The sequence below is a fragment of the Lonchura striata genome, chromosome 4 (assembly GCF_046129695.1).
Source record: "Lonchura striata isolate bLonStr1 chromosome 4, bLonStr1.mat, whole genome shotgun sequence".
NCBI lineage: Eukaryota > Metazoa > Chordata > Aves > Passeriformes > Estrildidae > Lonchura > Lonchura striata.
In genome coordinates this window covers 57729777-57756026 of record NC_134606.1, presented here as the reverse complement: position 1 = coordinate 57756026, position 26250 = coordinate 57729777, and positions in this window count along the sequence as shown.

Genomic DNA, 26250 nt, shown 5'->3' with positions numbered 1-26250 from the left:
GCCCAAACTGCAAAGAATCCTTATATCGAAGGATGGATCTGAGACCAAAGTTGTCCTCTGCTCAATATTCCTGTGCCCAGATAGACCCAAGGTAGCCCTACAAACTGACATCAGCAACCTGGACCGGTGAGTATTCTTTCCCAGGGAAAATGGTCAAAGGTTGTGCCCAGGGGCCCCTGGCCCTGGGGTGGAGCCTGACTGCAAATAATCCCTATATTGAAGGATGGATCGCAGTCCAAAATGGTCCCCTCCTCAAATTTCTGCTGCCAAGTTAGACGGAAGTGAGCCCTACAAACTGACATCAGCAACCTGGACTGGTGAGTTTTCTTTCCCAGGGAAAATGGCCAAAGGTTGTGCCCAGGGGCCCCTGGCCCTGGGCTGGAGCCTGAATTCAAATAATCCATCTATCGAAGGATAGACCCCAGACCAAAGTTGTCCCCATATCATACTTGTGCTGCCCTGTTAGACCCAAGGGAGCCCTACAAACTGACATCAGCAACCTGGACTTGTGAGTTTTCTTTCCAAGGGAAAATGGCCAAAGCATGTCCCCAGGGGCCCCTGGCACTGGGCTGGGCCCTGACTGCAAAAAATCCTTATATCAAAGTTTGGACCCCGAACAGAAGTTGTCCCTTCCTCAAATTTGTGCTGCCCTGATAAACCCAAGGGAGTCCTACAAACTGACATCAGCAACCTGGACTGGTGATTTTTTTTTCCCAGGGAAAATGGCCAAAGGATGTGCCCAGGGGTCCCTGGCACTGGGCTGGGCCCTAACTGCAAGAAATCCTTATATCAAAGTTTGGACCCCGAACAGAAGTTGTCCCCATCTCATAATTGTGGTGCCCAGATAGACCCAAGGGAGCCCTACAAACTGACATCAGGAACCTGGACTGGTGAGTTTTCTTTCCCAGGGAAAATGGCCAAAGGATGTGCCCAGGGGCCCCTGGCACTGGGCTGGGCCCTAATTCCAAAAAATATTTATATCGACATTTGGACCGCAGACCGAAGTTGTCCCCTCCTCAAAGTTGTGCTTCCCTGATAGACCCAAGGGAGCCCTACACACTGACATCAGCAACCTGGACTCGTGATTTTTTTTTCCCAGGGAAAATGGCCAAAGGATGTGCCCAGGGGCCCCTGGCCCTGGCCTGGTCCCTGACTGCAAAGAATCCCTATATCGAGAGATGGATCACAGACCAAAGTTGTCCCCTCCTCAAATTTCTGCTGCCCAGATACACCCAAGGGAGCCCTACAAACTGACATCAGCAACCTGGACTGGTGTATTTTCTTTCCCAGGGAAAATGGCCAAAGGATGTGCCCAGGGACCGCAAGCACAGGGCTGGGCCCGGACTGCAAAAAATCCTTCTATCGAAGGATGGACCCCAGACTGAAGTTGTCCCCATCTCATACTTGTGCTGCTCTGATAGACCCAAGGGAGCCCTACAAACGGACATCAGGAACCTGGACTGGTGAATTTTCTTTCCCAGGGAAAACGGCCAAAGGATTTGCCAAGGGGCCCCTGGCCCTGGGCTGGGGCCTGAATGCAAAGAATCCTTATGTCGAAGGATGGACCCCACACCGAAGTTGTCCCCTCCTCAAACTTGTGCTGCCCTGATAGACCCAAGGGAGCCCTACAAACTGACATCAGCAACCTGGACTGGTGAGTTTTCTTTCCCAGGGAAAATGGCCAAAGAATGTGCCTTGGGGCGCCTGGCCCTGGGTTGGGACCTGAATTTAAAAAGCCTTATATCGAAGGATGGAACCCAGACCGAAGTTGTCCCTTCCTCAAACTTGTGCTGCCCTGATAGACCCAAGGGAGCCCTACAAACTGACATCAGCAACCTGGACTGGTGAGTTTTCTTTCCCAGGGAAAATAGCTAAAGGATGTGCCCAGGGGCCCCTGGACCTGGGCTGGGGCCTGAATGCAAAAAATCATTATATCGAAGGATGGATCGCAGACCAAAGTTGTCCTCTCCTGAAATTCCTGCTGCCCAGATAAACCCAAGGGAGCCCTACAAAGTGACGTCCGGAACCTGGACTGGTGAGTTTTCTTTCCCAGGAAAAATGGCCAAAGGATGTGCCCAGGGGCCCCTGGCACTGGGCTGGGCCCTGACTGCAAAAAATGTTTATATCGACATTTGGACCCCAGACCAAAGTTGTCCCCATCTCATACTTGCGGTGCCCAGATAGACCCAAGGGAGCCCTACAAACTGACATCAGTAACCTGGACTGTTGAGTTTTCTTTCCCAGGGAAAATGGCCAAAGGATGTTCCCAGGGGCCCCTGGCACTGGGCTGGGGCCCGACTGCAAATAATCCCTATATCGAAGGATGGATCACAGACCAAAGTCGTCATCTCCTCAGATTTCTGCTTCCCAGATAGACCCAAGGGAGCCCTACAAACGGACATCAGCAACCTGGACTGGTGAGTTTTCTTTCCCAGGGAAAATGGCCAAAGGTTGTGACCAGGGGCCCCTGTACCTGGGCTCGGCCCTGTCAGCAAAAAATCCCTATATCGATGGATGGATCAAAGACCAAAGTCGTCGCCTCCTCAAATTTCTGCTTCCCAGATTGAACCAAGGAAGCCCTACAAACTGACATCAGCAACCTGGACTGGTGAGTTTTTTTTCCCAGGGAAAATGGCCAAAGGATTTGCCCAGGGGCCCCTGGCACTGGGCTGGGACCTGACAGCAAAGAATCCTTATATCAAAGTCTGGACCGCAAACATAAATTGTCCCCTCCTCAAATTTCTGCCGCCCAGATAGACCCAAGGGAGCCCTACAAACTGACATCAGCAACCTGGACTGGTGAGTTTTCTTTCCCTGGAAAATGGCCAAAGGATGTGCCCAGGGGCCCATGGACCTGGGCTGGGACGGGACTGTAAAGAATCCCTATATCGAAGGATGGACCCCAGACAGAAATTGTCCCCATCTCATACTTGTGCTGCCCAGATAGACCCAAGGGAGCCCTACAAACTGACATCAGTAACCTGGACTGTTGAGTTTTCTTTCCCAGGGAAAATGGCCAAAGGATGTGCCCAGGGGCCCCTGGCCCTGGGGTGGTTCCTGACTGTAAAGAATCCATATATCGAAGGATGGATCAAAGACCAAAGTTGTCCCCTCCTCAAACTTGTGCTGCCCTGATAGACCCAAGGGAGCCCTACAAACTGACATCAGCAACCTGGACTGGTGAGTTTTCTTTCCCAGTGAAAATGGCCAAAGGATGTGCCCAGGGGCCCCTGGCCCTCGGCTGGGGCTTGACTGCAAAGAATCCTTATATCGAAGGACGCACCCCAGAGCGAAGTTGTCCCCATCTCATGCTTGTGCTGACCTGATAGACCCAAGGGAGCCCTACAAACTGACATCAGTAACCTGGACTGTTGAGTTTTCTTTCCCAGGGAAAATGGCCAAAGGATGTGCCCAGGGGCCCCTGGCCCTGGGGTGGTTCCTGACTGTAAAGAATCCATATATCGAAGGATGGATCAAAGACCAAAGTTGTCCCCTCCTGAAACTTGTGCTGCCCTGATTGACCCAAGGGAGCCCTACAAACTGACATCAGCAACCTGGACTGGTGAGTTTCCTTTCCCAGGGAAAATGGCCAAAGGATGTGCCCAGGGGCCCCTGGCACTGGGCTGGACCAGGACTGCAAATAATCCTTATATCGAAGGATGGAACCCAGACCGAAGTTGTCCCCTCCTCAAACTTGTGCTGCCCTTATAGACCCAAGGGAGCCCTACAAACTGACATCAGGAACCTGGACTGGTGCGTTTTCTTTCCCAGGGAAAATTGCCAAAGGATGTGACCTGGAGCCCCCAACACAGGGCTGGGACCTGACTGCAAAAAATCCTTATATCAAAGATTGGACCCCAAACCGAAGTTGTCCCCTCCACAAAGTTGTGCTGCCCTGATAGACCCAAGGGAGCCCTAGAAACTGACATCAGCAACCTGGACTGGTGAGTTTTCTTTCCAAGGGAAAATGGCCAAAGGATATTCCCTGGGGCCCCTGGCACTCAGCTGGGACCTGACTGCAAAGAATCCCTCTATCGAAGGATGGATCGCAGACCAAACTTGTCCGCTCCTCAAATTTCTGCTGCCTTGATAGACCCAAGGGAGCCCTACATTCTGGCAAGAGCAACCTGGACTGGTGAGTTTTCTTTCCCAGGGAAAATGGCCAAAGGATGTGCCCAGGGGCCCGTGGCACTGGGCTGGGGCTTGACTGCAAAGAATCCTTATATCGAAGGATGCCCCCCAGACAGAAATTGTCCCCATCTCATACTTGTGCTGCCCTGATAGACCCAAGGGAGCCCTACAAACGGACATCAGCAACCCGGACTGGTGAGTTTTCTTTCCCAGGGAAAATGGCCAAAAGTTGCGCCCTGGGGCCCCTGGCACTGGGCTGGAGCCTGACTGCAAAGAATCCTTATATCGAAGGATGGACCCCAGAGCGAAGTTGTCCCCTCCTCAAACTTGTGCTGCCCTGATGGACCCAAGGGAGCCCTACAAACTGACATCAGCAACCTGGACTGGTGAGTTTTCTTTCCCAGGGAAAATTGCCAAAGGATGTGACCTGGAGCCCCAAACACAGGGCTGGGACCTGACTGCAAAAAATCCTTATATCAAAGATTGGACCCCAAACCGAAGTTGTCCCCTCCACAAAGTTGTGCTGCCCTGATAGACCCAAGGGAGCCCTACAAACTGACATCAGGAACCTGGACTGGTGAGTTTTCTTTCCCAGGGAAAATGGTCAAAGGATATTCCCTGGGGCCCCTGGCACTCAGCTGGGACCTGACTGCAAAGAATCCCTCTATCGAAGGATGGATCGCAGACCAAACTTGTCCGCTCCTCAAATTTCTGCTGCCTTGATAGACCCAAGGGAGCCCTACATACTGACAAGAGCAACCTGGATTGGTGAGTTTTCTTTCCCAGGGAAAATGGCCAAAGGATGTGCCCAGGGGCCCCTGGCACTGGGCTGGGGCCTGAATGCAAAGAATCCTTATGTCGAAGGATGGACCCCAGACCGAAGTTGTCCCCTCCTCAAACTTGTGCTGCCCTGATAGACCCAAGGGAGCCCTACAAACTGACATCAGGAAGCTGGACTGGTGAATTTCCTTTCCCAGGGAAAATGGCCAAAGGATGTGCCCAGGGGATCCTGGCACTGGGCTGGGACCTGACTGCTAAAAATCCTTATATCGAAGGACGCACCCCAGACCGAAGTTGTCCCCTCCTGAAAGTTGTGCTACCCAGATAGACCCAAGTGAGCCCTACAAACTGGCATCAGCAACCTGGACTGGTGAGTTTTCTTTCCCAGGGAAAATGGCCAAAGGATGTTCCCTGGGGCCCCTGGCAGTCGGCTGGGCCCTGACTGCAAAGAATCCCTCTATAGAATGATGGATCGCAGACCAAACCTGTCCCCTCCCCAAATTTCTGTTGCCCAGATAGACCCAAGGGAGCCCTACAAACTGACATCAGGAACCTGGACTGGTGAGTATTCTTTCCCAGGGAAAATGGCCAAAGGATGTGCCCAGGGGCCCCTGGCCCTGGGCTGAGTCCTGACTGCAAATAATCCTTATATCGAAGGACGCACCCCAGACCGAAGTTGTCTCCATCTCATACTTGTGCTGCCCAGATAGACCCAAGGGAGCCCTACAAACTGACATCAGGAACCTGGACTGGTGAATTTCCTTTCCCAGGGAAAATGGCCAAAGAATGTGCCCAGGGGCCCATGGCCCTCGACTGGGGCTTGACTGCAAATAATCCTTATATCGAAGGATGGAACCCAGACCGAAGTTGTCCCCTCCTCAAACTTGTGCTGCCCAGATACACCCAAGGGAGCCCTACAAACTGACATCAGCAACCTGGACTGGTGAGTTTTCTTTCCCAGGGAAAATGGCCAAAGGATGTGCCCAGGGGCCCCTGCCCCTCGGCTGGGGCTTGACTGCAAAGATTCCTCATATCGAAGGACGCACCCCAGACCGAAGTTGTCCCCATCTCATACTTGTGCTGCCCTGATAGACCCAAGGGAGCCCTACAAACTGACATCAGCAACCTGGACTGGTGAGTTTTCTTTCCCAAAGAAAATAGCCAAAGGATGTGCCCTGGGGACCCTGGCACTGGGCTCGGAGCTGAATATAAAGAATCCCTATATCGAAGGATGGATCACAGACCGAAGTTGTCCCCTCCTCAAAGTTGTGGTGACCTGATAGACCCAAGGGGGCCCTACAAACTGACATCATCAACCTGGACTGGTGAGTTTTCTTTCCCAAAGGAAATAGCCAAAGGATGTGCCCTGGGGACCCTGGGACTGGGCTGGGATCTGACTGCTAAAAATCCTTATATCGAATGATGGACCCCAGACTGAAGTTGTCCCCTCCTCAAACTTGTGCTGCCCTGATAGACCCAAGGGAGCCCTACAAACTGGCATCAGCAACCTGGAGTGGTGAGTTTTCTTTCCCAAAAAAAAATGGCCAAAGTATGTGCCCTAGGGACCCTGGCACTGGGCTCGGACCTGAATATAAAGAATCCCTATATCGAAGGATGGATCACAGACCAAAATTGTCCCCTCCTCAAAGTTGTGCTTCCCAGATAGACCCAAGTGAGCCCTATAAACTGATATCTGCAACCTGCACTGGTGAGTTTTCTTATCCAGGGAAAATTGCAAAAGGATTTGCCCTGGGGACCCTGGCACTGGGCTGGGCCCTGACTGCAAAGAATCCTTATATCAAAGTTTGGACCCCAAACAGAAATTGTCCCCTCCTCAAATTTCTGCTGCCTTGATAGACCTAAGGGAGCCCTACAAACTGACATCAGGAACCAGGACTGGTGAGTTTTCTTTCCCAGGGAAAATGGCCAAAGGATGTGCCCAGGGGCCCCTGGCCCTGGGCTGGGCCCAAACTGCAAAGAATCCTTATATCGAAGGATGGATCTGAGACCAAAGTTGTCCTCTGCTCAATATTCCTGTGCCCAGATAGACCCAAGGTAGCCCTACAAACTGACATCAGCAACCTGGACCGGTGAGTATTCTTTCCCAGGGAAAATGGTCAAAGGTTGTGCCTAGGGGCCCCTGGCCCTGGGGTGGAGCCTGACTGCAAATAATCCCTATATTGAAGGATGGATCGCAGTCCAAAATGGTCCCCTCCTCAAATTTCTGCTGCCAAGTTAGACGGAAGTGAGCCCTACAAACTGACATCAGCAACCTGGACTGGTGAGTTTTCTTTCCCAGGGAAAATGGCCAAAGGATGTGCCCAGGGGCCCCTGGCACTGGGCTGGGCCCTGATTCCAAAAAATATTTATATCGACATTTGGACCGCAGACCGAAGTTGTCCCCTCCTCAAAGTTGTGCTTCCCTGATAGACCCAAGGGAGCCCTACACACTGACATCAGCAACCTGGACTCGTGATTTTTTTTTCCCAGGGAAAATGGCCAAAGGATGTGCCCAGGGGCCCCTGGCCCTGGCCTGGTCCCTGACTGCAAAGAATCCCTATATCGAGAGATGGATCACAGACCAAAGTTGTCCCCTCCTCAAATTTCTGCTGCCCAGATACACCCAAGGGAGCCCTACAAACTGACATCAGCAACCTGGACTGGTGTATTTTCTTTCCCAGGGAAAATGGCCAAAGGATGTGCCCAGGGACCGCAAGCACAGGGCTGGGCCCTGACTGCAAAAAATCCTTCTATCGAAGAATGGACCCCAGACTGAAGTTGTCCCCATCTCATACTTGTGCTGCTCTGATAGACCCAAGGGAGCCCTACAAACTGACATCAGCAACCTGGACTGGTGAATTTTCTTTCCCAGGGAAAACGGCCAAAGGATTTGCCAAGGGGCCCCTGGCCCTGGGCTGGGGCCTGAATGCAAAGAATCCTTATGTCGAAGGATGGACCCCAGACCGAAGTTGTCCCCTCCTCAAACTTGTGCTGCCCTGATAGACCCAAGGAAGGGAGCCCTACAAACTGACATCAGCAACCTGGACTGGTGAGTTTTCTTTCCCAGGGAAAATGGCCAAAGAATGTGCCTTGGGGCGCCTGGCCCTGGGTTGGGACCTGAATTTAAAAAGCCTTATATCGAAGGATGGAACCCAGACCGAAGTTGTCCCTTCCTCAAACTTGTGCTGCCCTGATAGACCCAAGGGAGCCCTACAAACTGACATCAGCAACCTGGACTGGTGAGTTTTCTTTCCCAGGGAAAATAGCTAAAGGATGTGACCAGGGGCCCCTGGACCTGGGCTGGGGCCTGAATGCAAAAAATCCTTATATCGAAGGATGGATCGCAGACCAAAGTTGTCCTCTCCTGAAATTCCTGCTGCCCAGATAAACCCAAGGGAGCCCTACAAAGTGACGTCCGGAACCTGGACTGGTGAGTTTTCTTTCCCAGGGAAAATGGCCAAAGGATGTGCCCAGGGGCCCCTGGCACTGGGCTGGGCCCTGACTGCAAAAAATATTTATATCGACATTTGGACCCCAGACCAAAGTTGTCCCCATCTCATACTTGCGGTGCCCAGATAGACCCAAGGGAGCCCTACAAACTGACATCAGTAACCTGGACTGTTGAGTTTTCTTTCCCAGGGAAAATGGCCAAAGGATGTTCCCAGGGGCCCCTGGCACTGGGCTGGGGCCCGACTGCAAATAATCCCTATATCGAAGGATGGATCACAGACCAAAGTCGTCATCTCCTCAGATTTCTGCTTCCCAGATAGACCCAAGGAAGGCCTACAAACTGACATCCGCAACCTTCACTGGTGAGTTTTCTTATCCAGGGAAAATTGCCAAAGGATTTGCCCTGGGGCCCCTGGCACTGGGCTGGGCCCTGACTGCAAAGAATCCTTATATCAAAGTTTGGACCCCAAACAGATGTTGTCCCCTCCTCAAATTTCTGCTGCCTTGATAGACCTAAGGGAGCCCTACAAACTGACATCAGGAACCAGGATTGGTGAGTATTCTTTCCCAGGGAAAATGGCCAAAGGATGTGCCCAGGGGCCCCTGGCCCTGGGCTGGGCCCTGACTGCAAAGAATCCTTATATCGAAGGATGGATCGGAGACCAAAGTTGTCCTCTGCTCAAATTTCTGCTGCCCAGATAGACCCAAGAGAGCCCTACAAACTGACATCAGCAACCTGGACTGGTGAGTTTTCTTTCCCAGGGAAAATGGCCAAAGGATGTGCCCAGGGGCCCCTGGACCTGGGCTGGTGCCTGACTGCAAAAAATCCTTATATTGAAGGATGGATCCAGGGCTGAAGTTGTCCCCAAATAAAATATTTGCTGCCCTGATAGACCCAAGGGAGCCCTACAAACGGACATCAGCAACCTGGACTGGTGAGTTTTCTTTCCCAGGGAAAATGGCCAAAGGTTGTGCCCAGGGGCCCCTGGACCTGGGCTCGGCCCTGACAGCAAAAAATCCCTATATCGATGGATGGATCAAAGACCAAAGTCGTCGCCTCCTCAAATTTCTGCTTCCCAGATTGAACCAAGGAAGCCCTACAAACTGACATCAGCAACCTGGACTGGTGAGTTTTTTTTCCCAGGGAAAATGGCCAAAGGATTTGCCCTGGGGCCCCTGGCACTGGGCTGGGACCTGACAGCAAAGAATCCTTATATCAAAGTCTGGACCGCAAACATAAATTGTCCCCTCCTCAAATTTCTGCTGCCCAGATAGACCCAAGGGAGCCCTACAAACTGACATCAGCAACCTGGACTGGTGAGTTTTCTTTCCCTGGAAAATGGCCAAAGGATGTGCCCAGGGGCCCCTGGACCTGGGCTGGGACGGGACTGTAAAGAATCCCTATATCGAAGGATGGACCCCAGACCAAAGTTGTCCCCTCCTCAAATTTCTGCTGCCCAGATAGACCCAAGGGAGCCCTACAAACTGACATCAGTAACCTGGACTGTTGAGTTTTCTTTCCCAGGGAAAATACCTAAAGGATGTGCCCAGGGGCCCCTGGCCCTGGGCCGGGGCCTGACTGTAAAGAATCCATATATCGAAGGATGGATCAAAGACCAAAGTTGTCCCCTCCTGAAACTTGTGCTGCCCTGATAGACCCAAGGGAGCCCTACAAACTGACATCAGCAACCTGGACTGGTGAGTTTCCTTTCCCAGGGAAAATGGCCAAAGGATGTGCCCAGGGGCCCCTGGCACTGGGCTGGACCAGGACTGCAAATAATCCTTATATCGAAGGATGGAACCCAGACCGAAGTTGTCCCCTCCTCAAACTTGTGCTGCCCTTATAGACCCAAGGGAGCCCTACAAACTGACATCAGGAACCTGGACTGGTGCGTTTTCTTTCCCAGGGAAAATTGCCAAAGGATGTGACCTGGAGCCCCCAACACAGGGCTGGGACCTGACTGCAAAAAATCCTTATATCAAAGATTGGACCCCAAACCGAAGTTGTCCCCTCCACAAAGTTGTGCTGCCCTGATAGACCCAAGGGAGCCCTAGAAACTGACATCAGCAACCTGGACTGGTGAGTTTTCTTTCCAAGGGAAAATGGCCAAAGGATATTCCCTGGGGCCCCTGGCACTCAGCTGGGACCTGACTGCAAAGAATCCCTCTATCGAAGGATGGATCGCAGACCAAACTTGTCCGCTCCTCAAATTTCTGCTGCCTTGATAGACCCAAGGGAGCCCTACATTCTGGCAAGAGCAACCTGGACTGGTGAGTTTTCTTTCCCAGGGAAAATGGCCAAAGGATGTGCCCAGGGGCCCGTGGCACTGCGCTGGGGCATGACTGCAAAGAATCCTTATATCGAAGGACGCCCCCCAGACAGAAATTGTCCCCATCTCATACTTGTGCTGCCCTGATAGACACAAGGGAGCCCTACAAACTGACATCAGGAAGCTGGACTGGTGAATTTCCTTTCCCAGGGAAAATGGCCAAAGGATGTGCCCAGGGGATCCTGGCACTGGGCTGGGACCTGACTGCTAAAAATCCTTATATCGAAGGACGCACCCCAGACTGAAGTTGTCCCCTCCTGAAAGTTGTGCTACCCAGATAGACCCAAGTGAGCCCTACAAACTGGCATCAGCAACCTGGACTGGTGAGTTTTCTTTTCCAGGGAAAATGGCCAAAGGATGTGCCCTGGGGCCCCTGGACCTGGGCTGCGGCCTGACTGCAAAAAATCCTTATATTGAAGTATGGACCCCAGATCGAAGTTGTTCCCATCTCATACATGTGCTTCCCTGATAGACCCAAGGGAGCCCTACAAACTGACATCAGGAACTTGGACTGGTGAATTTTCTTTCCCAGGGAAAATGGCCAAAGGATGTGCCCAGGGGCCCCTGGCCCCTGGCTGGGGCCTGTCTGTAAAGAATCCCTATATCGAAGGACGCACCCCAGACCGAAGTTGTCCCCATCTCATAGTTGTGCTGCCCTGATAGACCCAAGGGAGCCCTACAAACTGACATCAGGAACCTGGACTGGTGAGTTTTCTTTCCCAGGGAAAATGGCCAAAGGATATTCCCTGGGGCCCCTGGCCCCAGGCTGGGATCTGACTGTAAACAATCCCTATCGAAGGATGGATCACAGACCAAAGTTGTCCTCTCCTGAAATTCCTGCTGCCCAGATAAACCCAAGGGAGCCCTACAAAGTGACGTCCGGAACCTGGACTGGTGAGTTTTCTTTCCCAGGGAAAATGGCCAAAGGATGTGCCCAGGGGCCCCTGGCACTGGGCTGGGCCCTGACTGCAAAAAATATTTATATCGACATTTGGACCCCAGACCAAAGTTGTCCCCATCTCATACTTGCGGTGCCCAGATAGACCCAAGGGAGCCCTACAAACTGACATCAGTAACCTGGACTGTTGAGTTTTCTTTCCCAGGGAAAATGGCCAAAGGATGTTCCCAGGGGCCCCTGGCACTGGGCTGGGGCCCGACTGCAAATAATCCCTATATCGAAGGATGGATCACAGACCAAAGTCGTCATCTCCTCAGATTTCTGCTTCCCAGATAGACCCAAGGGAGCCCTACAAACTGACATCAGGAACTTGGACTGGTGAATTTCCTTTCCCAGGGAAAATTGCCAAAGAATGTGCCCAGGGGCCCATGGCCCTCGGCTGGGGCTTGACTGCAAAGAATCCTTATATCGAAGGAAGGACCCTAGACTGAAATTGTCCCCATCTAATACTTGTGCTGCCCAGATACACCCAAGGGAGCCCTACAAAGTGACATCAGGAACCTGGACTGGTGAGTTTTCTTTCCCAGGGAAAATGGCCAAAGGATGTGCCCTGGGGACCCTGGCACTGGGCTGCGTCCTGACTGCAATAAATCCTTATATCAAAGGATGGGATCGCAGACGGAAGTTGTCCCCTCCTCAAAGTTGTGCTTCCCAGATAGACCCAAGTGAGCCCTACAAACTGATATCTGCAACCTGCACTGGTGAGTTTTCTTATCCAGGGAAAATTGCAAAAGGATTTGCCCTGGGGCCCCTGGCACTGGGCTGGGCCCTGACTGCAAAGAATCCTTATATCAAAGTTTGGACCCCAAACAGAAATTGTCCCCTCCTCAAATTTCTGCTGCCTTGATAGACCTAAGGGAGCCCTACAAACTGACATCAGGAACCAGGACTGGTGAGTTTTCTTTCCCAGGGAAAATGGCCAAAGGATGTGCCCAGGGGCCCCTGGCCCTGGGCTGGGCCAAAACTGCAAAGAATCCTTATATCGAAGGATGGATCTGAGACCAAAGTTGTCCTCTGCTCAATATTCCTGTGCCCAGATAGACCCAAGGTAGCCCTACAAACTGACATCAGCAACCTGGACCGGTGAGTATTCTTTCCCAGGGAAAATGGTCAAAGGTTCTGCCCAGGGGCCCCTGGCCCTGGGGTGGAGCCTGACTGCAAATAATCCCTATATTGAAGGATGGATCGCAGTCCAAAATGGTCCCCTCCTCAAATTTCTGCTGCCAAGTTAGACGGAAGTGAGCCCTACAAACTGACATCAGCAACCTGGACTGGTGAGTTTTCTTTCCCAGGGAAAATGGCCAAAGGTTGTGCCCAGGGGCCCCTGGCCCTGGGCTGGGGCCTGAATTCAAATAATCCATCTATCGAAGGATAGACCCCAGACCAAAGTTGTCCCCATATCATACTTGTGCTGCCCTGTTAGACCCAAGGGAGCCCTACAAACTGACATCAGCAACCTGGACTTGTGAGTTTTCTTTCCCAGGGAAAATGGCCAAAGGATGTGCCCAGGGGCCCCTAGCCCCAGGCTGGGATCTGACTGTAAACAATCCCTATCGAAGGATGGATCACAGACCAAAGTTGTCCCCTCCTCAAACTTGTGCTGCCCTGATAGACCCAAGGGAGCCCTACAAACTGACATCATCAACCTGGACTGGTGAGTTTTCTTTCCCAGGGAAAATGGCCAAAGGATGTGCCCAGGGGCCCCTGGCACTGGGCTGGGCCCTGACTGCAAAAAATCCTTATATCAAAGTTTGGACCCCGAACAGAAGTTGTCCCTTCCTCAAATTTGTGCTGCCCTGATAGACCCAAGGGAGTCCTACAAACTGACATCAGCAACCTGGACTGGTGATTTTTTTTTCCCAGGGAAAATGGCCAAAGGATGTGCCCAGGGGTCCCTGGCACTGGGCTGGGCCCTAACTGCAAGAAATCCTTATATCAAAGTTTGGACCCCGAACAGAAGTTGTCCCCATCTCATACTTGTGGTGCCCAGATAGACCCAAGGGAGCCCTACAAACTGACATCAGGAACCTGGACTGGTGAGTTTTCTTTCCCAGGGAAAATGGCCAAAGGATGTGCCCAGGGGCCCCTGGCACTGGGCTGGGCCCTGATTCCAAAAAATATTTATATCGACATTTGGACCGCAGACCGAAGTTGTCCCCTCCTCAAAGTTGTGCTTCCCTGATAGACCCAAGGGAGCCCTACACACTGACATCAGCAACCTGGACTCGTGATTTTTTTTTCCCAGGGAAAATGGCCAAAGGATGTTCCCAGGGGCCCCTGGCACTGGGCTGGGGCCCGACTGCAAATAATCCCTATATCGAAGGATGGATCACAGACCAAAGTCGTCATCTCCTCAGATTTCTGCTTCCCAGATAGACCCAAGGGAGCCCTACAAACGGACATCAGCAACCTGGACTGGTGAGTTTTCTTTCCCAGGGAAAATGGCCAAAGGTTGTGACCAGGGGCCCCTGGCCCTGGGCTGGGGCCTGAATGCAAAGAATCCTTATGTCGAAGGATGGACCCCAGACCGAAGTTGTCCCCTCCTCAAACTTGTGCTGCCCTGATAGACCCAAGGGAGCCCTACAAACTGACATCAGCAACCTGGACTGGTGAATTTTCTTTCCCAGGGAAAATGGCCAAAGAATGTGCCTTGGGGCGCCTGGCCCTGGGTTGGGACCTGAATTTAAAAAGCCTTATATCGAAGGATGGAACCCAGACCGAAGTTGTCCCTTCCTCAAACTTGTGCTGCCCTGATAGACCCAAGGGAGCCCTACAAACTGACATCAGCAACCTGGACTGGTGAGTTTTCTTTCCCAGGGAAAATAGCTAAAGGATGTGCCCAGGGGCCCCTGGACCTGGGCTGGGGCCTGAATGCAAAAAATCCTTATATCGAAGGATGGATCGCAGACCAAAGTTGTCCTCTCCTGAAATTCCTGCTGCCCAGATAAACCCAAGGGAGCCCTACAAAGTGACGTCCGGAACCTGGACTGGTGAGTTTTCTTTCCCAGGGAAAATGGCCAAAGGATGTGCCCAGGGGCCCCTGGCACTGGGCTGGGCCCTGACTGCAAAAAATATTTATATCGACATTTGGACCCCAGACCAAAGTTGTCCCCATCTCATACTTGCGGTGCCCAGATAGACCCAAGGGAGCCCTACAAACTGACATCAGTAACCTGGACTGTTGAGTTTTCTTTCCCAGGGAAAATGGCCAAAGGATGTTCCCAGGGGCCCCTGGCACTGGGCTGGGGCCCGACTGCAAATAATCCCTATATCGAAGGATGGATCACAGACCAAAGTCGTCATCTCCTCAGATTTCTGCTTCCCAGATAGACCCAAGGAAGGCCTACAAACTGACATCCGCAACCTTCACTGGTGAGTTTTCTTATCCAGGGAAAATTGCCAAAGGATTTGCCCTGGGGCCCCTGGCACTGGGCTGGGCCCTGACTGCAAAGAATCCTTATATCAAAGTTTGGACCCCAAACAGATGTTGTCCCCTCCTCAAATTTCTGCTACCTTGATAGACCTAAGGGAGCCCTACAAACTGACATCAGGAACCAGGATTGGTGAGTATTCTTTCCCAGGGAAAATGGCCAAAGGATGTGCCCAGGGGCCCCTGGCCCTGGGCTGGGCCCTGACTGCAAAGAATCCTTATATCGAAGGATGGATCGGAGACCAAAGTTGTCCTCTGCTCAAATTTCCTCTGCCCAGATAGACCCAAGAGAGCCCTACAAACTGACATCAGCAACCTGGACTGGTGAGTTTTCTTTCCCAGGGAAAATGGCCAAAGGATGTGCCCAGGGGCCCCTGGACCTGGGCTGGTGCCTGACTGCAAAAAATCCTTATATTGAAGGATGGATCCAGGGCTGAAGTTGTCCCCAAATAAAATATGTGCTGCCCTGATAGACCCAAGGGAGCCCTACAAACGGACATCAGCAACCTGGACTGGTGAGTTTTCTTTCCCAGGGAAAATGGCCAAAGGTTGTGCCTAGGGGCCCCTGGACCTGGGCTCGGCCTTGACAGCAAAAAATCCCTATATCGATGGATGGATCAAAGACCAAAGTCGTCGCCTCCTCAAATTTCTGCTTCCCAGATTGAACCAAGGAAGCCCTACAAACTGACATCAGCAACCTGGACTGGTGAGTTTTTTTTCCCAGGGAAAATGGCCAAAGGATTTGCCCTGGGGCCCCTGGCACTGGGCTGGGACCTGACAGCAAAGAATCCTTATATCAAAGTCTGGACCGCAAACATAAATTGTCCCCTCCTCAAATTTCTGCTGCCCAGATAGACCCAAGGGAGCCCTACAAACTGACATCAGCAACCTGGACTGGTGAGTTTTCTTTCCCTGGAAAATGGCCAAAGGATGTGCCCAGGGGCCCCTGGACCTGGGCTGGGACGGGACTGTAAAGAATCCCTATATCGAAGGATGGACCCCAGACCAAAGTTGTCCCCTCCTCAAATTTCTGCTGCCCAGATAGACCCAAGGGAGCCCTACAAACTGACATCAGTAACCTGGACTGGTGAGTTTTCTTTCCCAGGGAAAATGGCCAAAGGATGTGCCCAGGGGCCCCTGGCCCTGGGGTGGTTCCTGACTGTAAAGAATCCATATATCGAAGGATGGATCAAAGACCAAAGTTGTCCCCTCCTGAAACTTGTGCTGCCCTGATAGACCCAAGGGAGCCCTACAAACTGACATCAGGAAGCTGGACTGGTGAGTTTCCTTTCCCAGGGAAAATGGCCAAAGGATGTGCCCAGGGGCCCCTGTCACTGGGCTGGACCAGGACTGCAAATAATCCTTATATCGAAGGATGGAACCCAGACCGAAGTTGTCCCCTCCTCAAACTTGTGCTGCCCTTATAGACCCAAGGGAGCCCTACAAACTGACATCAGCAACCTGGACTGGTGCGTTTTCTTTCCCAGGGAAAATTGCCAAAGGATGTGACCTGGAGCCCCCAACACAGGGCTGGGACCTGACTGCAAAAAATCCTTATATCAAAGATTGGACCCCAAACCGAAGTTGTCCCCTCCACAAAGTTGTGCTGCCCTGATAGACCCAAGGGAGCCCTAGAAACTGACATCAGCAACCTGGACTGGTGAGTTTTCTTTCCAAGGGAAAATGGCCAAAGGATATTCCCTGGGGCCCCTGGCACTCAGCTGGGACCTGACTGCAAAGAATCCCTCTATCGAAGGATGGATCGAAGACCAAACTTGTCCGCTCCTCAAATTTCTGCTGCCTTGATATACCCAAGGGAGCCCTACATTCTGGCAAGAGCAACCTGGACTGGTGAGTTTTCTTTCCCAGGGAAAATGGCCAAAGGATGTGCCCAGGGGCCCGTGGCACTGCGCTGGGGCATGACTGCAAAGAATCCTTATATCGAAGGACGCCCCCCAGACAGATATTGTCCCCATCTCATACTTGTGCTGCCCTGATAGACCCAAGGGAGCCCTACAAACTGACATCAGGAAGCTGGACTGGTGAATTTCCTTTCCCAGGGAAAATGGCCAAAGGATGTGCCCAGGGGATCCTGGCACTGGGCTGGGACCTGACTGCTAAAAATCCTTATATCGAAGGACGCACCCCAGACCGAAGTTGTCCCCTCCTGAAAGTTGTGCTACCCAGATAGACCCAAGTGAGCCCTACAAACTGGCATCAGCAACCTGGACTGGTGAGTTTTCTTTTCCAGGGAAAATGGCCAAAGGATGTGCCCTGGGGCCCCTGGACCTGGGCTGCGGCCTGACTGCAAAAAATCCTTATATTGAAGTATGGACCCCAGATCGAAGTTGTTCCCATCTCATACATGTGCTTCCCTGATAGACCCAAGGGAGCCCTACAAACTGACATCAGGAACTTGGACTGGTGAATTTTCTTTCCCAGGGAAAATGGCCAAAGGATGTGCCCAGGGGCCCCTGGCCCCTGGCAGGGGCCTGTCTGTAAAGAATCCCTATATCGAAGGACGCACCCCAGACCGAAGTTGTCCCCATCTCATAGTTGTGCTGCCCTGATAGACCCAAGGGAGCCCTACAAACTGACATCAGGAACCTGGACTGGTGAGTTTTCTTTCCCAGGGAAAATGGCCAAAGGATATTCCCTGGGGCCCCTGGCCCCAGGCTGGGATCTGACTGTAAACAATCCCTATCGAAGGATGGATCACAGACCAAAGTTGTCCTCTCCTGAAATTCCTGCTGCCCAGATAAACCCAAGGGAGCCCTACAAAGTGACGTCCGGAACCTGGACTGGTGAGTTTTCTTTCCCAGGGAAAATGGCCAAAGGATGTGCCCAGGGGCCCCTGGCACTGGGCTGGGCCCTGACTGCAAAAAATATTTATATCGACATTTGGACCCCAGACCAAAGTTGTCCCCATCTCATACTTGCGGTGCCCAGATAGACCCAAGGGAGCCCTACAAACTGACATCAGTAACCTGGACTGTTGAGTTTTCTTTCCCAGGGAAAATGGCCAAAGGATGTTCCCAGGGGCCCCTGGCACTGGGCTGGGGCCCGACTGCAAATAATCCCTATATCGAAGGATGGATCACAGACCAAAGTCGTCATCTCCTCAGATTTCTGCTTCCCAGATAGACCCAAGGGAGCCCTACAAACTGACATCAGGAACTTGGACTGGTGAATTTCCTTTCCCAGGGAAAATTGCCAAAGAATGTGCCCAGGGGCCCATGGCCCTCGGCTGGGGCTTGACTGCAAAGAATCCTTATATCGAAGGAATGACCCTAGACTGAAATTGTCCCCATCTAATACTTGTGCTGCCCAGATACACCCAAGGGAGCCCTACAAAGTGACATCAGGAACCTGGACTGGTGAGTTTTCTTTCCCAGGGAAAATGGCCAAAGGATGTGCCCTGGGGACCCTGGCACTGGGCTGCGTCCTGACTGCAATAAATCCTTATATCAAAGGATGGGATCGCAGACGGAAGTTGTCCCCTCCTCAAAGTTGTGCTTCCCAGATAGACCCAAGTGAGCCCTACAAACTGATATCTGCAACCTGCACTGGTGAGTTTTCTTATCCAGGGAAAATTGCAAAAGGATTTGCCCTGGGGCCCCTGGCACTGGGCTGGGCCCTGACTGCAAAGAATCCTTATATCAAAGTTTGGACCCCAAACAGAAATTGTCCCCTCCTCAAATTTCTGCTGCCTTGATAGACCTAAGGGAGCCCTACAAACTGACATCAGGAACCAGGACTGGTGAGTTTTCTTTCCCAGGGAAAATGGCCAAAGGATGTGCCCAGGGGCCCCTGGCCCTGGGCTGGGCCAAAACTGCAAAGAATCCTTATATCGAAGGATGGATCTGAGACCAAAGTTGTCCTCTGCTCAATATTCCTGTGCCCAGATAGACCCAAGGTAGCCCTACAAACTGACATCAGCAACCTGGACCGGTGAGTATTCTTTCCCAGGGAAAATGGTCAAAGGTTGTGCCCAGGGGCCCCTGGCCCTGGGGTGGAGCCTGACTGCAAATAATCCCTATATTGAAGGATGGATCGCAGTCCAAAATGGTCCCCTCCTCAAATTTCTGCTGCCAAGTTAGACGGAAGTGAGCCCTACAAACTGACATCAGCAACCTGGACTGGTGAGTTTTCTTTCCCAGGGAAAATGGCCAAAGGTTGTGCCCAGGGGCCCCTGGCCCTGGGCTGGGGCCTGAATTCAAATAATCTATCTATCGAAGGATAGACCCCAGACCAAAGTTGTCCCCATATCATACTTGTGCTGCCCTGTTAGACCCAAGGGAGCCCTACAAACTGACATCAGCAACCTGGACTTGTGAGTTTTCTTTCCCAGGGAAAATGGCCAAAGTATGTGCCCAGGGGCCCCTAGCCCCAGGCTGGGATCTGACTGTAAACAATCCCTATCGAAGGATGGATCACAGACCAAAGTTGTCCCCTCCTCAAACTTGTGCTGCCCTGATAGACCCAAGGGAGCCCTACAAACTGACATCATCAACCTGGACTGGTGAGTTTTCTTTCCCAGGGAAAATGGCCAAAGGATGTGCCCAGGGGCCCCTGGCACTGGGCTGGGCCCTGACTGCAAAAAATCCTTATATCAAAGTTTGGACCCCGAACAGAAGTTGTCCCTTCCTCAAATTTGTGCTGCCCTGATAGACCCAAGGGAGTCCTACAAACTGACATCAGCAACCTGGACTGGTGATTTTTTTTTCCCAGGGAAAATGGCCAAAGGATGTGCCCAGGGGTCCCTGGCACTGGGCTGGGCCCTAACTGCAAGAAATCCTTATATCAAAGTTTGGACCCCGAACAGAAGTTGTCCCCATCTCATACTTGTGGTGCCCAGATAGACCCAAGGGAGCCCTACAAACTGACATCAGGAACCTGGACTGGTGAGTTTTCTTTCCCAGGGAAAATGGCCAAAGGATGTGCCCAGGGGCCCCTGGCACTCGGCTGGGCCCTGATTCCAAAAAATATTTATATCGACATTTGGACCGCAGACCGAAGTTGTCCCCTCCTCAAAGTTGTGCTTCCCTGATAGACCCAAGGGAGCCCTACACACTGACATCAGCAACCTGGACTCGTGATTTTTTTTTCCCAGGGAAAATGGCCAAAGGATGTTCCCAGGGGCCCCTGGCACTGGGCTGGGGCCCGACTGCAAATAATCCCTATATCGAAGGATGGATCACAGACCAAAGTCGTCATCTCCTCAGATTTCTGCTTCCCAGATAGACCCAAGGGAGCCCTACAAACGGACATCAGCAACCTGGACTGGTGAGTTTTCTTTCCCAGGGAAAATGGCCAAAGGTTGTGACCAGGGGCCCCTGGACCTGGGCTCGGCCCTGACAGCAAAAAATCCCTATATCGATGGATGGATCAAAGACCAAAGTCGTCGCCTCCTCAAATTTCTGCTTCCCAGATTGAACCAAGGAAGCCCTAAAAACTGACATCAGCAACCTGGACTGGTGAGTTTTTTTTCCCAGGGAAAATAGCCAAAGGATTTGCCCAGGGGCCCCTGGCACTGGGCTGGGACCTGACAGCAAAGAATCCTTATATCAAAGTCTGGACCGCAAACATAAATTGTCCCCTCCTCAAATTTCTGCCGCCCAGATAGACCCAAGGGAGCCCTACAAACTGACAGCAGCAACCTGGACTGGTGAGTTTTCTTTCCCTGGAAAATGGCCAAAGGATGTGCCCAGGGGCCCCTGGACCTGGGCTGGGACGGGACTGTAAAGAATCCCTATATCGAAGGATGGACCCCAGACCAAAGTTGTCCCCTCCTCAAATTTCTGCTGCCCAGATAGACCCAAGGGAGCCCTACAAACTGACATCAGTAACCTGGACTGTTGAGTTTTCTTTCCCAGGGAAAATGGCCAAAGGATGTGCCCAGGGGCCCCTGGACCTGGGCTGGGGCCTGACTGTAAAGAATCCATATATCGAAGGATGGATCAAAGACCAAAGTTGTCCCCTCCTCAAACTTGTGCTGCCCTGATAGACCCAAGGGAGCCCTACAAACTGACATCAGCAACCTGGACTGGTGAGTTTTCTTTCCCAGGGAAAATGGCCAAAGGATGTGCCCAGGGGCCCCTGGCCCTGGGGTGGTTCCTGACTGTAAAGAATCCATATATCGAAGGATGGATCAAAGACCAAAGTTGTCCCCTCCTGAAACTTGTGCTGCCCTGATAGACCCAAGGGAGCCCTACAAACTGACATCAGCAACCTGGACTGGTGAGTTTCCTTTCCCAGGGAAAATGGCCAAAGGATGTGCCCAGGGGCCCCTGGCACTGGGCTGGACCAGGACTGCAAATAATCCTTATATCGAAGGATGGAACCCAGACCGAAGTTGTCCCCTCCTCAAACTTGTGCTGCCCTTATAGACCCAAGGGAGCCCTACAAACTGACATCAGGAACCTGGACTGGTGCGTTTTCTTTCCCAGGGAAAATTGCCAAAGGATGTGACCTGGAGCCCCCAACACAGGGCTGGGACCTGACTGCAAAAAATCCTTATATCAAAGATTGGACCCCAAACCGAAGTTCTCCCCTCCACAAAGTTGTGCTGCCCTGATTGACCCAAGGGAGCCCTAGAAACTGACATCAGCAACCTGGACTGGTGAGTTTTCTTTCCAAGGGAAAATGGCCAAAGGATATTCCCTGGGGCCCCTGGCACTCAGCTGGGACCTGACTGCAAAGAATCCCTCTATCGAAGGATGGATCGCAGACCAAACTTGTCAGCTCCTCAAATTTCTGCTGCCATGATAGACCCAAGGGAGCCCTACATTCTGGCAAGAGCAACCTGGACTGGTGAGTTTTCTTTCCCAGGGAAAATGGAAAAAGGATGTGCCCAGGGGCCCGTGGCACTGGGCTGGGGCTTGACTGCAAAGAATCCTTATATCGAAGGATGCCCCCCAGACAGAAATTGTCCCCATCTCATACTTGTGCTGCCCTGATAGACCCAAGGGAGCCCTACAAACTGACATCAGCAACCCGGACTGGTGAGTTTTCTTTCCCAGGGAAAATGGCCAAAAGTTGCGCCCTGGGGCCCCTGGCACTGGGCTGGAGCCTGACTGCAAAGAATCCTTATATCGAAGGATGGACCCCAGAGCGAAGTTGTCCCCTCCTCAAACTTGTGCTGCCCTGATGGACCCAAGGGAGCCCTACAAACTGACATCAGCAACCTGGACTGGTGAGTTTTCTTTCCCAGGGAAAATTGCCAAAGGATGTGACCTGGAGCCCCAAACACAGGGCTGGGACCTGACTGCAAAAAATCCTTATATCAAAGATTGGACCCCAAACCGAAGTTGTCCCCTCCACAAAGTTGTGCTGCCCTGATAGACCCAAGGGAGCCCTACAAACTGACATCAGGAACCTGGACTGGTGAGTTTTCTTTCCCAGGGAAAATGGCCAAAGGATATTCCCTGGGGCCCCTGGCACTCGGCTGGGACCTGACTGCAAAGAATCCCTCTATCGAAGGATGGATCGCAGACCAAACTTGTCCGCTCCTCAAATTTCTGCTGCCTTGATAGACCCAAGGGAGCCCTACATACTGACTAGAGCAACCTGGATTGGTGAGTTTTCTTTCCCAGGGAAAATGGCCAAAGGATGTGCCCAGGGGCCCCTGGCACTGGGCTGGGGCTTGACTGCAAAGAATCCGTATATCGAAGGACGCCCCCCAGACAGAAATTGTCCCCATCTCATACTTGTGCTGCCCTGATAGACCCAAGGGAGCCCTACAAACTGACATCAGCAACCCGGACTGGTGAGTTTTCTTTCCCAGGGAAAATGGCCAAAAGTTGCGCCCTGGGGCCCCTGGCACTGGGCTGGAGCCTGACTGCAAAGAATCCTTATATCGAAGGATGGACCCCAGAGCGAAGTTGTCCCCTCCTCAAACTTGTGCTGCCCTGATGGACCCAAGGGAGCCCTACAAACTGACATCAGCAACCTGGACTGGTGAGTTTTCTTTCCCAGGGAAAATTGCCAAAGGATGTGACCTGGAGCCCCAAACACAGGGCTGGGACCTGACTGCAAAAAATCCTTATATCAAAGATTGGACCCCAAACCGAAGTTGTCCCCTCCACAAAGTTGTGCTGCCCTGATAGACCCAAGGGAGCCCTACAAACTGACATCAGGAACCTGGACTGGTGAGTTTTCTTTCCCAGGGAAAATGGCCAAAGGATATTCCCTGGGGCCCCTGGCACTCGGCTGGGACCTGACTGCAAAGAATCCCTCTATCGAAGGATGGATCGCAGACCAAACTTGTCCGCTCCTCAAATTTCTGCTGCCTTGATAGACCCAAGGGAGCCCTACATACTGACTAGAGCAACCTGGATTGGTGAGTTTTCTTTCCCAGGGAAAATGGCCAAAGGATGTGCCCAGGGGCCCCTGGCACTGGGCTGGGGCTTGACTGCAAAGAATCCGTATATCGAAGGACGCCCCCCAGACAGAAATTGTCCCCATCTCATACTTGTGCTGCCCTGATAGACCCAAGGGAGCCCTACAAACTGACATCAGGAAGCTGGACTGGTGAATTTCCTTTCCCAGGGAAAATGGCCAAAGGATGTGCCCAGGGGATCCTGGCACTGGGCTGGGACCTGACTGCTAAAAATCCTTATATCGAAGGACGCACCCCAGACCGAAGTTGTCCCCTCCTGAAAGTTGTGCTACCCAGATAGACCCAAGTGAGCCCTACAAACTGGCATCAGCAACCTGGACTGGTGAGTTTTCTTTCCCAGGGAAAATGGCCAAAGGATGTTCCCTGGGGCCCCTGGCAGTCGGCTGGGCCCTGACTGCAAAGAATCCCTCTATAGAATGATGGATCGCAGACCAAACCTGTCCCCTCCCCAAATTTCTGTTGCCCAGATAGACCCAAGGGAGCCCTACAAACTGACATCAGGAACCTGGACTGGTGAGTATTCTTTCCCAGGGAAAATGGCCAAAGGATGTGCCCAGGGGCCCCTGGCCCTGGGCTGAGTCCTGACTGCAAATAATCCTTATATCGAAGGACGCACCCCAGACCGAAGTTGTCTCCATCTCATACTTGTGCTGCCGAGATAGACCCAAGGGAGCCCTACAAACTGACATCAGGAACCTGGACTGGTGAATTTCCTTTCCCAGGGAAAATGGCCAAAGAATGTGCCCAGGGGCCCATGGCCCTCGACTGGGGCTTGACTGCAAATAATCCTTATATCGAAGGATGGAACCCAGACCGAAGTTGTCCCCTCCTCAAACTTGTGCTGCCCAGATACACCCAAGGGAGCCCTACAAACTGACATCAGCAACCTGGACTGGTGAGTTTTCTTTCCCAGGGAAAATGGCCAAAGGATGTGCCCAGGGGCCCCTGCCCCTCGGCTGGGGCTTGACTGCAAAGATTCCTCATATCGAAGGACGCACCCCAGACCGAAGTTGTCCCCATCTCATACTTGTGCTGCCCTGATAGACCCAAGGGAGCCCTACAAACTGACATCAGCAACCTGGACTGGTGAGTTTTCTTTCCCAAAGAAAATAGCCAAAGGATGTGCCCTGGGGACCCTGGCACTGGGCTCGGAGCTGAATATAAAGAATCCCTATATCGAAGGATGGATCACAGACCGAAGTTGTCCCCTCCTCAAAGTTGTGGTGACCTGATAGACCCAAGGGGGCCCTACAAACTGACATCATCAACCTGGACTGGTGAGTTTTCTTTCCCAAAGGAAATAGCCAAAGGATGTGCCCTGGGGACCCTGGGACTGGGCTGGGATCTGACTGCTAAAAATCCTTATATCGAATGATGGACCCCAGACTGAAGTTGTCCCCTCCTCAAACTTGTGCTGCCCTGATAGACCCAAGGGAGCCCTACAAACTGGCATCAGCAACCTGGAGTGGTGAGTTTTCTTTCCCAAAAAAAAATGGCCAAAGTATGTGCCCTAGGGACCCTGGCACTGGGCTCGGACCTGAATATAAAGAATCCCTATATCGAAGGATGGATCACAGACCAAAGTTGTCCCCTCCTCAAAGTTGTGCTTCCCAGATAGACCCAAGTGAGCCCTATAAACTGATATCTGCAACCTGCACTGGTGAGTTTTCTTATCCAGGGAAAATTGCAAAAGGATTTGCCCTGGGGCCCCTGGCACTGGGCTGGGCCCTGACTGCAAAGAATCCTTATATCAAAGTTTGGACCCCAAACAGAAATTGTCCCCTCCTCAAATTTCTGCTGCCTTGATAGACCTAAGGGAGCCCTACAAACTGACATCAGGAACCAGGACTGGTGAGTTTTCTTTCCCAGGGAAAATGGCCAAAGGATGTGCCCAGGGGCCCCTGGCCCTGGGCTGGGCCCAAACTGCAAAGAATCCTTATATCGAAGGATGGATCTGAGACCAAAGTTGTCCTCTGCTCAATATTCCTGTGCCCAGATAGACCCAAGGTAGCCCTACAAACTGACATCAGCAACCTGGACCGGTGAGTATTCTTTCCCAGGGAAAATGGTCAAAGGTTGTGCCCAGGGGCCCCTGGCCCTGGGGTGGAGCCTGACTGCAAATAATCCCTATATTGAAGGATGGATCGCAGTCCAAAATGGTCCCCTCCTCAAATTTCTGCTGCCAAGTTAGACGGAAGTGAGCCCTACAAACTGACATCAGCAACCTGGACTGGTGAGTTTTCTTTCCCAGGGAAAATGGCCAAAGGTTGTGCCCAGGGGCCCCTGGCCCTGGGCTGGGGCCTGAATTCAAATAATCCATGTATCGAAGGATAGACCCCAGACCAAAGTTGTCCCCATATCATACTTGTGCTGCCCTGTTAGACCCAAGGGAGCCCTACAAACTGACATCAGCAACCTGGACTTGTGAGTTTTCTTTCCCAGGGAAAATGGCCAAAGGATGTGCCCAGGGGCCCCTGGCCCCAGGCTGGGATCTGACTGTAAACAATCCCTATCGAAGGATGGATCACAGACCAAAGTTGTCCCCTCCTCAAACTTGTGCTGCCCTGATAGACCCAAGGGAGCCCTACAAACTGACATCATCAACCTGGACTGGTGAGTTTTCTTTCCCAGGGAAAATGGGCAAAGGATGTGCCCAGGGGCCCCTGGCACTGGGCTGGGCCCTGACTGCAAAAAATCCTTATATCAAAGTTTGGACCCCGAACAGAAGTTGTCCCTTCCTCAAATTTGTGCTGCCCTGATAGACCCAAGG